The following is a 13,235-nucleotide window of genomic DNA, read 5'->3' as shown; positions in this document are numbered from 1 at the left end:
TGATGTGTCTTGTTTGTGCATACAGGTTGTAATGGACACCTACTTTAAACACACAGGTTTACAGCTATGTACATTGTGACTGTCAGTATCCCTGTTGTTGTCCTCAATCTTAGAAGGGCATTCTGACTGCCTTTGAATGTGTAATCTCTGTGGTGCGTCTCATAACTGTGTAGTACTATAATAGTGACCTGTAGATAGGCAGGCGTTCTGATCCCACCACTGGCAACAGGGTGTGTGTATGTGTCAGCAAATGCCTGAGTGTGTGTGCCAGAAAATGACTGTGTGTCGTTGTGTGTGTATTTGTGTCTGCATCCTGTCATGACAGCGGGTTTTGCTGCATTCCAAAGAGATACCACCTTCTGCATTGGCCTTTATCCTTGTCAACTGCTAAACTTCTCTTTCCCCCCTCCCCCCTCCCCACTGCAAGTAATCAGTCCTGTGATGTCACCCAGCTGAGAAGTGGAATCAGAGTAAGTGTAATTGTATGTGTTCTGTGGCACATACCCCAACTGCATACCACTGTACTAGTTACCTTTACATAGGCAAGACGTGCATGCACAGTACTGGCAAGTGTGTGCGTGTTTGTGTGTGTGACTACCCTGTAGCCAGGCATACATGTGTAATGTCTTTTAACATGCTGCACACCATGGTAGCCATCTGTGGTGACTGGTGTCTACAAAGTATTACATAGTTAGGAATGGTAAAGAATACATAGTCAAGAACAACAACAGTTGGGTATGTTATTTTCCTGTGCTACTGTCGAGCAGTGACACAGAAGTGATCGCCGGGCTGTAAGTCCATACCCATCATTCTCCCATGCAAACTCCACAATCCCTGGGGTAGATTACATTAGCCATCATTCCCCACCCCAAACTCCATATACACAACCACCATCCCTTCACTGGTGAACTGATTAAGATTTAAATGTTATAAAACAAGAGATGCCTCTGTTTTGTGTACACGTCAGTTCCTTTGGAACCCTTCTGTGTCACAAAGAGTGTTCAGACATGTGTGTATATATATATATATATATATATATATATATATATATATATATATATATGGCTACAGTTGTGTCTGTGTATATATATATATATATATATATATATATATATATATATATATATATATATATACATATATATATATATATACATATATATATATATATATATATATATATATATATGTGTGTGTGTGTGTGTGTGTGTGTATACATCCCATAGGTGTGTGTGTGTATATATATATATATATATATATATATATATATATATATATATATATATATATATATATATATATATATATGTAGTTATGACAGTTTTACAGATGTAGACTTGTCTTTTTTGTTTCACAGAGTACAGTACATTCAAGGGTACTGTACATATGTACACAAAGTGACTGTCCTATTTGTTTTCAGTACTGTGGAATACCTGTAGTAAGATGTGCATTATAAAATCCAAGAAACATATATGCATCTCAGATGGCTTAGTGGTAAGTCCAGTGACCTCAGTGTGCATGGTCCAGGGTTCAAGACCTCCAGGCCTTGTTGATACTGTCAGTTAGGACTGAATAAGATACTTTTAAGCTGGTGTAAATGCATTTTCATGACAGTAAGCAGTGGGTACAAGCAGGTAACAGACATGTACAACTTGCAGTACACTTGAAATGCCCTTCTTTGGCATGATGTCACCCACCTACAAATACACCACTGAGAGTGCTGTAACCCAGTAATCTCTGTGCTGCATGCTGTAACTGTGTAATGCTATTGTGTGATAAACTAGTTAAGTAGGGGTTCTATTCCAAGACAAGCCAACTGGGTGTGTGTGTCTGCTTGAGAAAGAAACAATGCTTTTTAGAGTATGCACACTCTTTACAATTCACATACTCACCTTTGGCAATCCTGCTGATGTCACCCACCTAGAAATACATCTCTGGGACTGCTGTAGTCCAAAAATCTCTGTAGCACGTGCTGTAACTGTGTAATGCTGTAGTGTGATAAACTAGGTAGGGGTTCTATTCCAAGACATGGCAGGTGTGTGTGTGTTTGACAGGCAGAGCCTGTGTGGAGATGGCTGTGAGTGTCTAACCACTGGACATGTTGGGGAGTGATTTTTGTAGTTTTCCTATAAGGTGTCCATATTATATGTCACAATGTCCACCTCACAAGGAGTACAGATGTCAGTCAGCCAAGGGACTGTGTTGGCAAGCCATACCCCTACATCCGGCAAAAGGCCTGGTGAACAAAGTATGCAACCCTACTATTACCCAGACTATATTCTGGACCCATGTGTCATACATAAACACACTTGCCTAGAATATCCCGCTATGTTGCTAGTACCCTGCACATTGATGACAGATAGTAGGTATGGTGTGATTGCAGTGGGCTGCAGAGGGCATGACACCCTGTCCAGCAGTACAATAGGCACATAATTGCAGACAATGTGCCTTCACTATGTTCCCCAATGGATGCCTGCAGCATATGTGGTGCTATCAAATGTGATCCACAAAGGTCATACAATGCCTTACACACATGCCGTGTATGAACAGATGCCACTGACAACAGGGAATGCCTGTATCATGCTATCAATGCAGGTGCAGGGTCAACCTGCTGTCTGTTAGCAAGTCCTGCCACACCAGGCCAGTATTGGCATATCTGATGATAGCATTCTGTGTATATAACATGTACCAGCCAAACCAGGTACACTTGTACATGTCACTGTACATTATTGTGGGACTTGCACATCCTAGGCAAAGCTCATGTCAAGGACTATCAAACACAGACATGGCATGCATTGCAAAGCAATGGCTATACACAATGGTAACTAGGATGACAGGACAGTTCATACAATACCCATCTGTGTGAGACATTGCAGACACTACACCCCTGAACCACATTGCACACCATTGTCAGGTGGCATGATGCCAAGGATTACCCCTCACCCAGCCTTGTACAGCCATCTTGCACAACCAACCACTACACACTCATGAAACAATGCACACATGCATGCCAGTACTTGCACCCTGTGTCTGTGTGTGGGGTATGATGCTCCCAGCCACAGTCACACCCAGTATAACTCCCATTGGCACGTTCACATGGCCTAGCCCATAGAACCTCAGGATATCCCCTGTGGTGCATGTAGTACCTGTGCATTATTGCAGTGTGGCAAACTAAGTAGTTAGGAAGTGTATTTGTGAGCCTGGAAAAGTGTGGCAATGTGTCTGAGTCCCTTAGAGAGTGTGGTTCTGTTGACAATGCATCTATTCATGTGGACACCCATGTGTGCTATACCTAATGTAAGTTTATTATATCTCTGTTGCAGATGTCACTCACCAGCACACATATATGTTCTTACAGCACACCAACATGTCAGCTATGTGGCACATGAAGTAACTGCATGCACTTGTAATAGTAATGGCTAATCAGTCAGGGGGTTGAACCCCTGGACTAGTAGGTGTGTGACAGACGATGCTTAGGGCTTAGGTTTTAGTCTCCAAGCCCTTCTCTGATGTACTTTTCATCTGTCTGTCCCTCCCACACACTCTCTGGTGGATGTGGAGTTGTACACCTGCTCAGCAGTAGCTTGTGTTTTGTAAGTGATGGTCATGATCAGGTGATGGCTTCTGCACCTATTACAGTCCTCCTCTAGCTGATTGCATGTGGAACAGCTGTAGTGATGTTCCCATAGCCAATCACATGGAAACACAGTACAATATCTAGGAACATCATGTTGGTGTTTGCCCATGACAGTCGCTGTGAGTGGAACCTGGATCTGTTGTTTGGTAAACAGCATCACAGTGGAAAATAGCCTAAAGACAGGAGGGTGATGTGCCAGACTTGACTACAGCATGTAAGTGTAGCTATGCTTCATTGAGACTACTGCCAGTTTAACAAGTTGTGTGTGGTAATGGCTATTCTGCATGTTTTAAAACTGACAAGACAGTGCTCTGTTTGTGAGGGGAGCCCCCATCTGTGGGGCCATCTGTGGACTGGTCAGTGTGTGGAACCATTTGTTTCTTGTGTTACTCACTAAACACACATCTGTGAACTGCAGAAGCATAGTATGAGGATTGCAGTCAGTACATGGTGATAGTGATGAGAATTATTGCCATCGCATCCCTGATTGGACATATGTCACATGAAAGAGTGGTATGACATTCACTGTCTGAGGTTCTCACAGTGACATGCTAGTAATGGGCCACTGTTCATAGCTGCAGTCACAAGTCTTCTACACTTTGTACAGATGCCATGCAGTATATATGCATGTGTTGTGCTCCCTCTGCAAATGTATGCCATCTGTTGTGTTGGGTTGATGGTCATATCTATGCATGCTGTTATAAGTAATCCTGAATGCTGTTGACTATTACTAAGCTCTATCTGTGTTAAAACTTCAACACCATAGGCTGTATGGGATTGGAGGTCCTGGCGGAACCTCCTGTCCCACTTCAGCTGGCCATGGCACCAGCACATCTGGGGCCCAGCCTTGGACCTCCACCTCTGTTGGCTCTGCACCACCTTCTGGTGGATCCACCACTGAGGATGGGGGTTGTCCCCCCTGGGAGCAGGTCCAGACAGGATCTTGTCCGCTGTCGTACAGTCATGGACGTGATGCGTAGGGGGTTCAATAAGGGGTTTTGAGGCCAGATATGCCAGCTCAAGCGCAGAGTGTCACATTTAGAGGGCGAGCCTGCCCCTCCTAGACAGTACCCGGCACAGCCACCTTTGTGGCTGTTTTGGTGCAGTGGTGGCTGCCCATGGGTGGGGACCTACGTCCCACTGTTTCCATCTGGGGGCTCATGGGCATGTGACTGCCAAGCACCCCTCCCCGTCCAAGGTGTATCCCCCCACATGTGTCATATACCGACCCTGTATGCTGTCTTGTCTGTCATCCTACCCAACCTATCCTCCATGAGCATACCTACTCTCCTTCCCCCCACATCATACTCTCACCTTACAGAAACAAAAGGCCAATCTGTTCCTAGAACAACATTTGCCCCATACATAGCTGTCCATTTCTTACATGTGTCCACTGGAAAGGGACAGCAGGATGGGAAACAGAGTGTGGTATATACAGGCAGTCTGACCAGCACAGAAAACAGCCTATACAAACATTAATCACTTCCATGGCCAATGTCATGAGCAGCCCCTACCTCTGATGTTCTGATGGTCAGGGTCAACTGGGCATGCTACTCTATTAGATGCTCCTGCAGATATTTCATAATAACAATGTGAGTGTCCATCTGCCAGTGCAGCTTGGATGCAGCCAACCACCACACAATGCCATGTGACCAATAGTGACCCCCTACATTCCACTCTCAAAGAATGATCCTCTGTCCTCTGGGAAGTGGCCATTGAGGCCAACAGTGAGTCATCCTTATAGCCTTCAGCAAGGTAACCTCAGTTCTTCTGCATGGTGATTACTGATGACCCAGCACTTAACATATCTGTTCCAGCAGAAATCTACAGCACTGCTAGACCAGTAGAAGGAAAACAGAAAAACAAAATCAAAATGAGGATATCTGACAGCTAGTGTGTAGGAGTATGCCTCTGAGTATGAATGAGTTGCTTCCTGTAATCAAGGGAAAGGATATGATTCCTTTCACCTTCACTTGCCTACCATGCAAGTCTCAACAAACCACTTAACCAGACAGTGTTCCTGGGACACCCTTCAACAGGAGCAGAATGATAGCCAGTGTGCATAGTGGCATGTTTGGGCATCACATGACATGCATTGTTGGGAAGAAATGGTACAAAGTTACAGCAATATGGGATTCACATGCTCCATGCATGAGCATAGTATGTATGTATGTGTCCCATTAGCCTTAGGATGGAAAGTGGCAAGCATGTTAGCAGTTTCTAGATGTGGCAACACAATGTGTTATGGCATTGTTTCAAAGACAGTCACCTTGAATCAGTTCATTATCAGAAGTGCTGTGCTTTGAGGCCTGTTTTGCATGATGAAAAGTGCAGTCACTATAATTTGGTAGACAGAAATAGGAATTTAAAGGAGAAGGTATTGAACTGTGTTGTAAGCATACATGATGCCTGGTAGTGTTCCTCTGAACTATACTGAGCAGGCATAGTAGATGACAACAACAAGAACAAAGAGGAAACAGTAGATGGAGTAATGTAACATAGCAGATGAGCATAACAGTTAAATGTTCCTGGGAGACTCACTATCTCATAGAACATAACACATGGACAGGACAGGTATGTGTCTAGTTGGGATGCTTACCATGACTGTGAATCTAGCTCAAGGGCAGAACAGATGCATGTTCAGCTAGGGTTCTCACCATGACAGTGTGCATACATCAAGGACAGGGCAGGTAAATGTCTATCTGGTGTTTTCACCATTACTGTGAATATAACCCAGGGACAGAAATGGTAAATGTCCAGCTGGAGTTCTCACTCTGACTATGAAAATAGCTCAAGGCTAGCATAGGTAGATTACAGTTGAGTTCTTACCATGACTGTGAACACAGCTCAAGGACAAGAAAGGTAAATGTCCAGCAGAGATTCTCACCATAACTGACAACACAGCTGTAAAACAGGACAGGTAAATCTCCAACTGGGTGGATCACCATTACAGAGAAAATAGCATAAGGTAATGACAGACAAATGTCGAGATGAGGTTCTTACATTGATTGAGAACACATGACATGTAAATGTCATACATGGGGGGAGCTACATTTTGGTCAGAATACATGATATGTTACACAGGAAATGATGGACTGTGTATATTATTTGCGGTATGGCTGCATGCATAGTTGGAGATGAGAGCCACTACTGACTATCAACAAAGTGCAGTACAAAGATAGGCAGTAATGACATGCCCATGGTTGCTGTCAATATGGAACAGCCACCAAATGAAAAATCCATCACCTTTTCTAATATAATGACAATATTACTCAGTGATATACCCATAAATGGATAAAGCAGAATTAAAAAAAGGAATAAATCAGTGCCTCACTGCTGTGCTTTTCTTTTCTCCTTTCTCATCTCTTTCCTTTTACTACTGTGCAGAAATACACACTAATCTGCATTCATCCTGTCAGTCAAACACTGCATCATCACTTCTACCTTCACATATACAGATTTAAACATAAACAATAGCACTGAAAAACTGGAAAGAATATAAAAAAATGACTTTACATCTGTTCTTTACTTGAAATGCTTTATCTCACACCCTTGATGTAAGTATGCCAGTCATACCTTTGAGGTGAGCTGTGAACCCCATTAAGGTAAAGCATTCCTGTGACTGGAGAAAACTCAATGTAAAAAATGGCAATTTTACTGGTTCTCTAGCATATTAAAACAAATAATAATAATAATAATAATAATAATAAAATTAAAGCAATCTGGAAATGTCCACATTGAAATAGGCAAATAAGTGTCGTCAAGGCATCCCAACCATTTCAACATGTTAGTGAAGTATTCTATTAATTCAATAAAACATCATTATATATTAAGCATACTACAATAGAATAGCTTGCCAATTGTAAATCCTACATTACCTAAAACAATAAGTGCCATGATTAGGTCTATTAAAAACAAAATTCAAATATCTGGTGCAGTGCAAATAACAGAAGACAAGGACTGGTATAAAAATGGTTCTTGAATCAGTGTGCTTTATTCTGATGAAGTCTTCTATGTGAAAGACAAAAGTGCTTAATCTTGGTGTGCTTTTACTGCACTAAACGTACAGGCTTGTTTGGTGTGTTTTCCATTTGGTTCCTATTAAAAACAAAAGCTACAGCTGCCATTTTCTATCGTCTGCTAAGTGAATGATGATGATGATGATGATAACAAGGTCAAAGGCTGTCATCTTCTCTCCCCAAAGGAACATAAAACACAGACTAAAAGCACTTTAAAAATAACTTTTAAGTCAGTTCTGGAGCATCTGTAGTCTCCTGGTGTCCTTATGCAAGCAATAGGATGCATGCACACTCCTTACTAATTAAAAAAATACAAATTTGCACTTATCATCATACATTTTACAAATATAGGCATGTACATGCCTGACACATCTCCAGTATATTATGAAGCTATCCCCAGCTGTGGAAGATGGCAGTACAACATTACAGGAGGAAGACGTTTTGAAATTCAATGCCATTATTTAAAATGGTAAGCAATTTCTATCTTTTTTAAATTATGTTATTGAATAAAGGCAGTAATCAACTCTGGTATATGACTAATGTGGATTTACCCATGGCTGGCTTACTAATTTGATCACTCTGGTTTTTTCCTTCTGCATACCAGCAATGTTCAAACACTGCATTACCATACCCAGTTGTTGATTATTGTTACATTAACTTTTCCAGAAAAATTGTGACACTGTCTTGACTTTGTTTTTTATACGGTGAGAACTTAACATATTTAAATAATATTGCAAAAATATAAATTAAAATCACTTTTCTCTTTTGTCAAGATATCACATCTGACTTTCCCATTAATACATGAAGCACACAGATTAAAGGTATACATTATGTAAAGGTTCACATTGTCTATGCTTTTTCAGTTTTACTTCTAATAACATTATGTATTCCTTGATGTCTTTGCTATGACAGTATTTTTCCAATTATTCTTTTCAGTCTATCTTATTTTGAGAAATGTATAACTTGTAGTGCTGGTAAAAGTGATTGATGAATCATATGATCACAGAATGCCAGCATTTTTTCATGCTCTTTCCCCACTTTTATTCTATCTTACACGTATTAAGTATAATTAGCTGTGGGTGTTAGAGTGTTGGTGGCATAGCTGCCCATGTGTCTGGTGCAGAAAGGCTTGATCCCCTTATTTTGATGTTTTTAATTTCAATCCTTTGGGATTGATCTTTTGATGTCCGACTGTGTATTACTTTGATATTTCAAGGTACACCCATATATCTATATCTATCCATGTATATATACATGAGTCTGTGACAGTAATTCAAAATATCAAAACTTTGAATGCCTGTCATATGGTAAATAAGTTTGAATCACAAAGATTTGAATACCCATAAAATTGAATCACAAAGATTCAAATAAAAAAAAAGAAAAACAACAAAATCTATTTTTTTGGCAGGGAGTGCAAGCACACCCGGACCCTACTTACCTCCTGCTTACTATACATATCAGCTCTGAGACTGCACTACAGTTGGGAAAGGGTATATTTCAGATACCCATTCTGCTGTGATTTTTGTGCACATAAAGAGTGGCAAATTTCACAAAGTTAATTTGAGTATGCTGCAGCTGATCATTCAAGTGCTCAAACACTTCAGCATTCGAGAGCTTGAATATACATCAGTGAGTCTGTGTATGTGCGCGTGCATGTGCTTGCCCGTGCATGTGTGTGTGTGTGTGTGTGTGTGTGTGTGTGTGTGTGTGTGTGTGTGCGCATGTGGTTTATTTCCTCTGTTCTCATTGATTTGCATGTGGTAACAACAAATGTATGGGGGACAGAGAGTAAAGTACAAAACCTTAGCTAGTACTCAGCTGACTGAATAACTTAGTGGTAGAGCTTCTGTAGTGGTTAGTAACTAAGATGGTCTATGTTTGAGTCCTAGTTGAAGCATAGACTTCTTTAGCTGTGTGATTCTGGACTTTGGCATCCAAAGCCTTCAGAAGCATGATAGCATCTAACAGATATAGCAGCTAATCTGTTTCATGGAAAATGATGATAAACTGTCTTTCCTTCCCCATATTTTTCTTAATGACTTGATGTTTTTTATTGAGGGAAGTACTGAAGGAGATACCATTTAGCTATTAGGATGAATCAAAGATGATGCTTCTGGTGTGGTGAAAAAAACTATGGATGCCTCGGCTCGGACACAAAACTCTTTATTGGAACTGGATAACAAACACAAAACTACACATGTTAAGCGCTTTCATCTGTACCAGCAGACTTCTTCAGAACGTAAATCATGTATTTCAGCACTCCTTAAATATCACTGCAGACCCAAATTTGGCGCCAAAAATAATTAATACACTTTTTGGTTAAAAACATTTCATAAAATCAAAACTTGTAAAAAAAAGTAGTATCATATGAAAGTAGTGTCATGTGTAAAATAGTATCATAAAAAAATGTCATATGAAGAATTAACATATGAATGTCATATACAATATGCTCATATATCTACTGATATCTACAACCTTATTTGATCATAAGCTTATAACCTGTGAGTAAATTTATATGATAGATTGTATACATCCTATCCATATGTGATGTTGCTCTAATAATATATAATATATAACTTGATGACTAAAAACTTGTAGATAATAAGTTAAAATATAACAATGTAATTAAACAATAATAAACAATAAACAATAATAAATATGCAGTTTTACATTTTAAGATATGTGACTTATCTGTTTATCTATCAATTGATTAATATCAAAATGGTTTTAAACTGATGAAATCATTCATTCCTGGATAGCTAGTGGCGTCTGTGAAGATCTGCCACTTGCTTTCTTTCATAGCAAGAATTGCTTTCGTATTTCTACCATAGGATGAAGGTTCCACTGTATCTATAATATTAAACAAAAAATGATGACTGTCATTGGTATTTAATATTTAATATATGTCGATACAATGCATTTCTATTATCCTTGACCCTAATAGCATACTGATGCTCATATATACGACGTTTGAATTGTCTTTCAATAAAGAGTTTTGTGTCCGAGCCGAGTAATCCATCGTTTTTTTCACCACACCAGAAGCATCATCTTTGATTCATCTTACGTTGTTGTTGTTCGTTTTTACAGAGATTTAGCTATTAGGAAAAATAAACAATTAAACTATGTTTTTATTATGCAGGATATTATGTTGGATTGCAGGTATTATGCTCATAGGTTCATAGATAGTTATTAGGCTATCAGACAAAGAGTCATTTTAAGCCTAATTAAGCTTACCCCAAATTTACCAAAATATTGCTGTCCTGTATCAATACACCAAGGAATGTTACAAGTTACAATAAAGGCTTGTAAACATCATGTGCTCACAGGCTGCATCTGTCATTAGGGACGTATATGCCAAACTAGTGATAAATTTGCAATTTCCCATCCTTTCATTTGTATATATTTAGGGATAAGCTTTGCTTCCCATGGATGAGAAGCCTATTCTAGAGAACAGGTAATCTTTGAGATATATACTTGTCCCTCCAACATGTTTTATTTATGTTGCAAATGAGGTTTAGGTCCTTTGAACAAGTATTTCTGATGTTACTTTTTTGCAGATATGCAAAATATCCATCAGTGTAGGATCAGAGGATGCTTGTAGGCTGGGCATAGATCTCTGTACAGCAGTCTGTAGGAGACCAAGTACGGGGCTTTGAGATTGTCTTAATTGGACTTGCTGTCTGTTCTCTGTATTCTTTTTGTGAATAACCTCTGTGGTGTCTCAAGCTGTTTCAAGTGCCTTTTCAGGTACATGCCGAAGGGTGCATTAATCTCAATGACTGGTGTAATGAGAGTCGAGTGCAGTGGAACAAAGACCTACTTGGACCTGGGTGCCACACCCTTACTTGGTGTGCAGTATACAATGATTCTTCTCACTTCAGCAGACACATGGTGGTCAAAGGTCAGGTTACTGTCAGCATATGTTGACAGCATATGTTCCCAGATCCATGACCACTGGGTTAACATTTAGGGGTGCATTATCACTCTAATAATTTTCAGGGATGGCTGTCTTTCCAAAGGGTACAGTTATGCATTTTTTTACACTGAGGCCATTGTCCCACTGTACTCATCCCTCATTAGACCCATTATAGAATACAATTCCCTATTTGATATGTACCTCTCAAGACATCTGCAACAACCGGAAAGGCTGCAGAAATACCTCACTAAAAGAATCACAGGCCTAAAGCAGATGCCCTACGCTGACCTCCTTAAAAAACTCTAGTTATACTATGTCGCATATCATCTACTCAGAGGCAATCTCTGCTTAACATACAAGGCCATGTCAAACCCAGGGCTGTTGGACATGCTACACTTAAAGAAATCCCAATCCCTCAGAGCCACACTCTCCAGGGATCTAAACCTTGTCATCACAATAAACAAAACATGCTGGAGGGATAGGTTCCTGACCCAGAGACTCACCAGACTCTGGAATAGATTGCCCATATATGTCAAGGAGACTGCCTTTTTGTCCCTCTTCAAAAGGAACCTTGATGATTGGATGGGAGAAAGGAAATTCATCCCTGGGATCACGTCAGTCTCCCTGCTAGACAGGGGTCCAGGGAAGTAAATAGTGTGGGAAGAAATAGCCAGGGAATTGTTATGGCTATGCTTGTATAGGCCCTAGGGCTGATAGCCTAGTACCAACCTATGAAGCTATGAACCTATGAGCTTTAGTCCATGGCTTTGGCAACAGTTGTTGATCTGTGTAAGGCCCTCTCAAGGGTATCTGCATCTTTAGGGGACCATACCTAGTTTGCAGTTGTCTGTCAGTGAGTGTATGTCAGCGAGTGTCCATGTGTTCTCTGTGACAAAACAACACTCTGCCCAGACTGAGCTCCAAGACCTTGTGCATACTGGATGATGGGATAGTTTGCTGCATTCCCACAGCCCTTTACATAGGTTACAACATTTTTAGGGTTATCAGAAAATGGATGGGTTGATGGCTTTACAAAATGAAGAAATAAAAATATGTAATTGCATTTTATCTGTATTTCTATCCACTTACCTACAACCTCTTTTCACCCATGGGGTCAGGGTGTTACTTCAACAGTGACAAGCATCTAAGGCCAGTGTTCACACTACCAGATGACTAACTCTCCTGTGATTCTTCTTCCATCTGTGATTCTTCTTCCATACAACCCAAATACACAAGTACATACACACCTAAGGCCAGTTTAGAATTTCCAATTCATCTACTGCATGTATTTGGAGTGTGAGAAGAAACTACTGCACATGAACAAAATCGACATAAATCCATGGAGCAGAAAAAAAGAGACACCAAATGGGTAAGGTACCACCAAACAAAGCAGAAACAATCCAAGATAAAGAATGTATGGTACTCCATGACAATTGAAGCAGGCCCACAAAATAAATAGCAAGCAATGCTTTATTTCACAAGATCAAGTAAGCTCTTTCGTGTTTGCATAAACGCTTCATCAGAGTTTTCATCAAAGTCTAATGAAGCTTTTATGCAAATGCGAAAGCGCTTACTTGATCTTGTGAAATAAAGCATTGCTGGTTATTTATTTTGTGGGTCTGCTTCGATTGTTGTGGAGTACCATACATTCTTTATCTTGGAT

Source organism: Protopterus annectens, chromosome 11.part0 (assembly GCF_019279795.1).
Source record: "Protopterus annectens isolate FY-2018-M chromosome 11.part0, PAN1.0, whole genome shotgun sequence".
Lineage (NCBI taxonomy): Eukaryota > Metazoa > Chordata > Ceratodontiformes > Protopteridae > Protopterus > Protopterus annectens.
The sequence above is the reverse complement of the archived record's forward strand: the minus strand, read 5'-3'. Positions refer to the sequence as shown.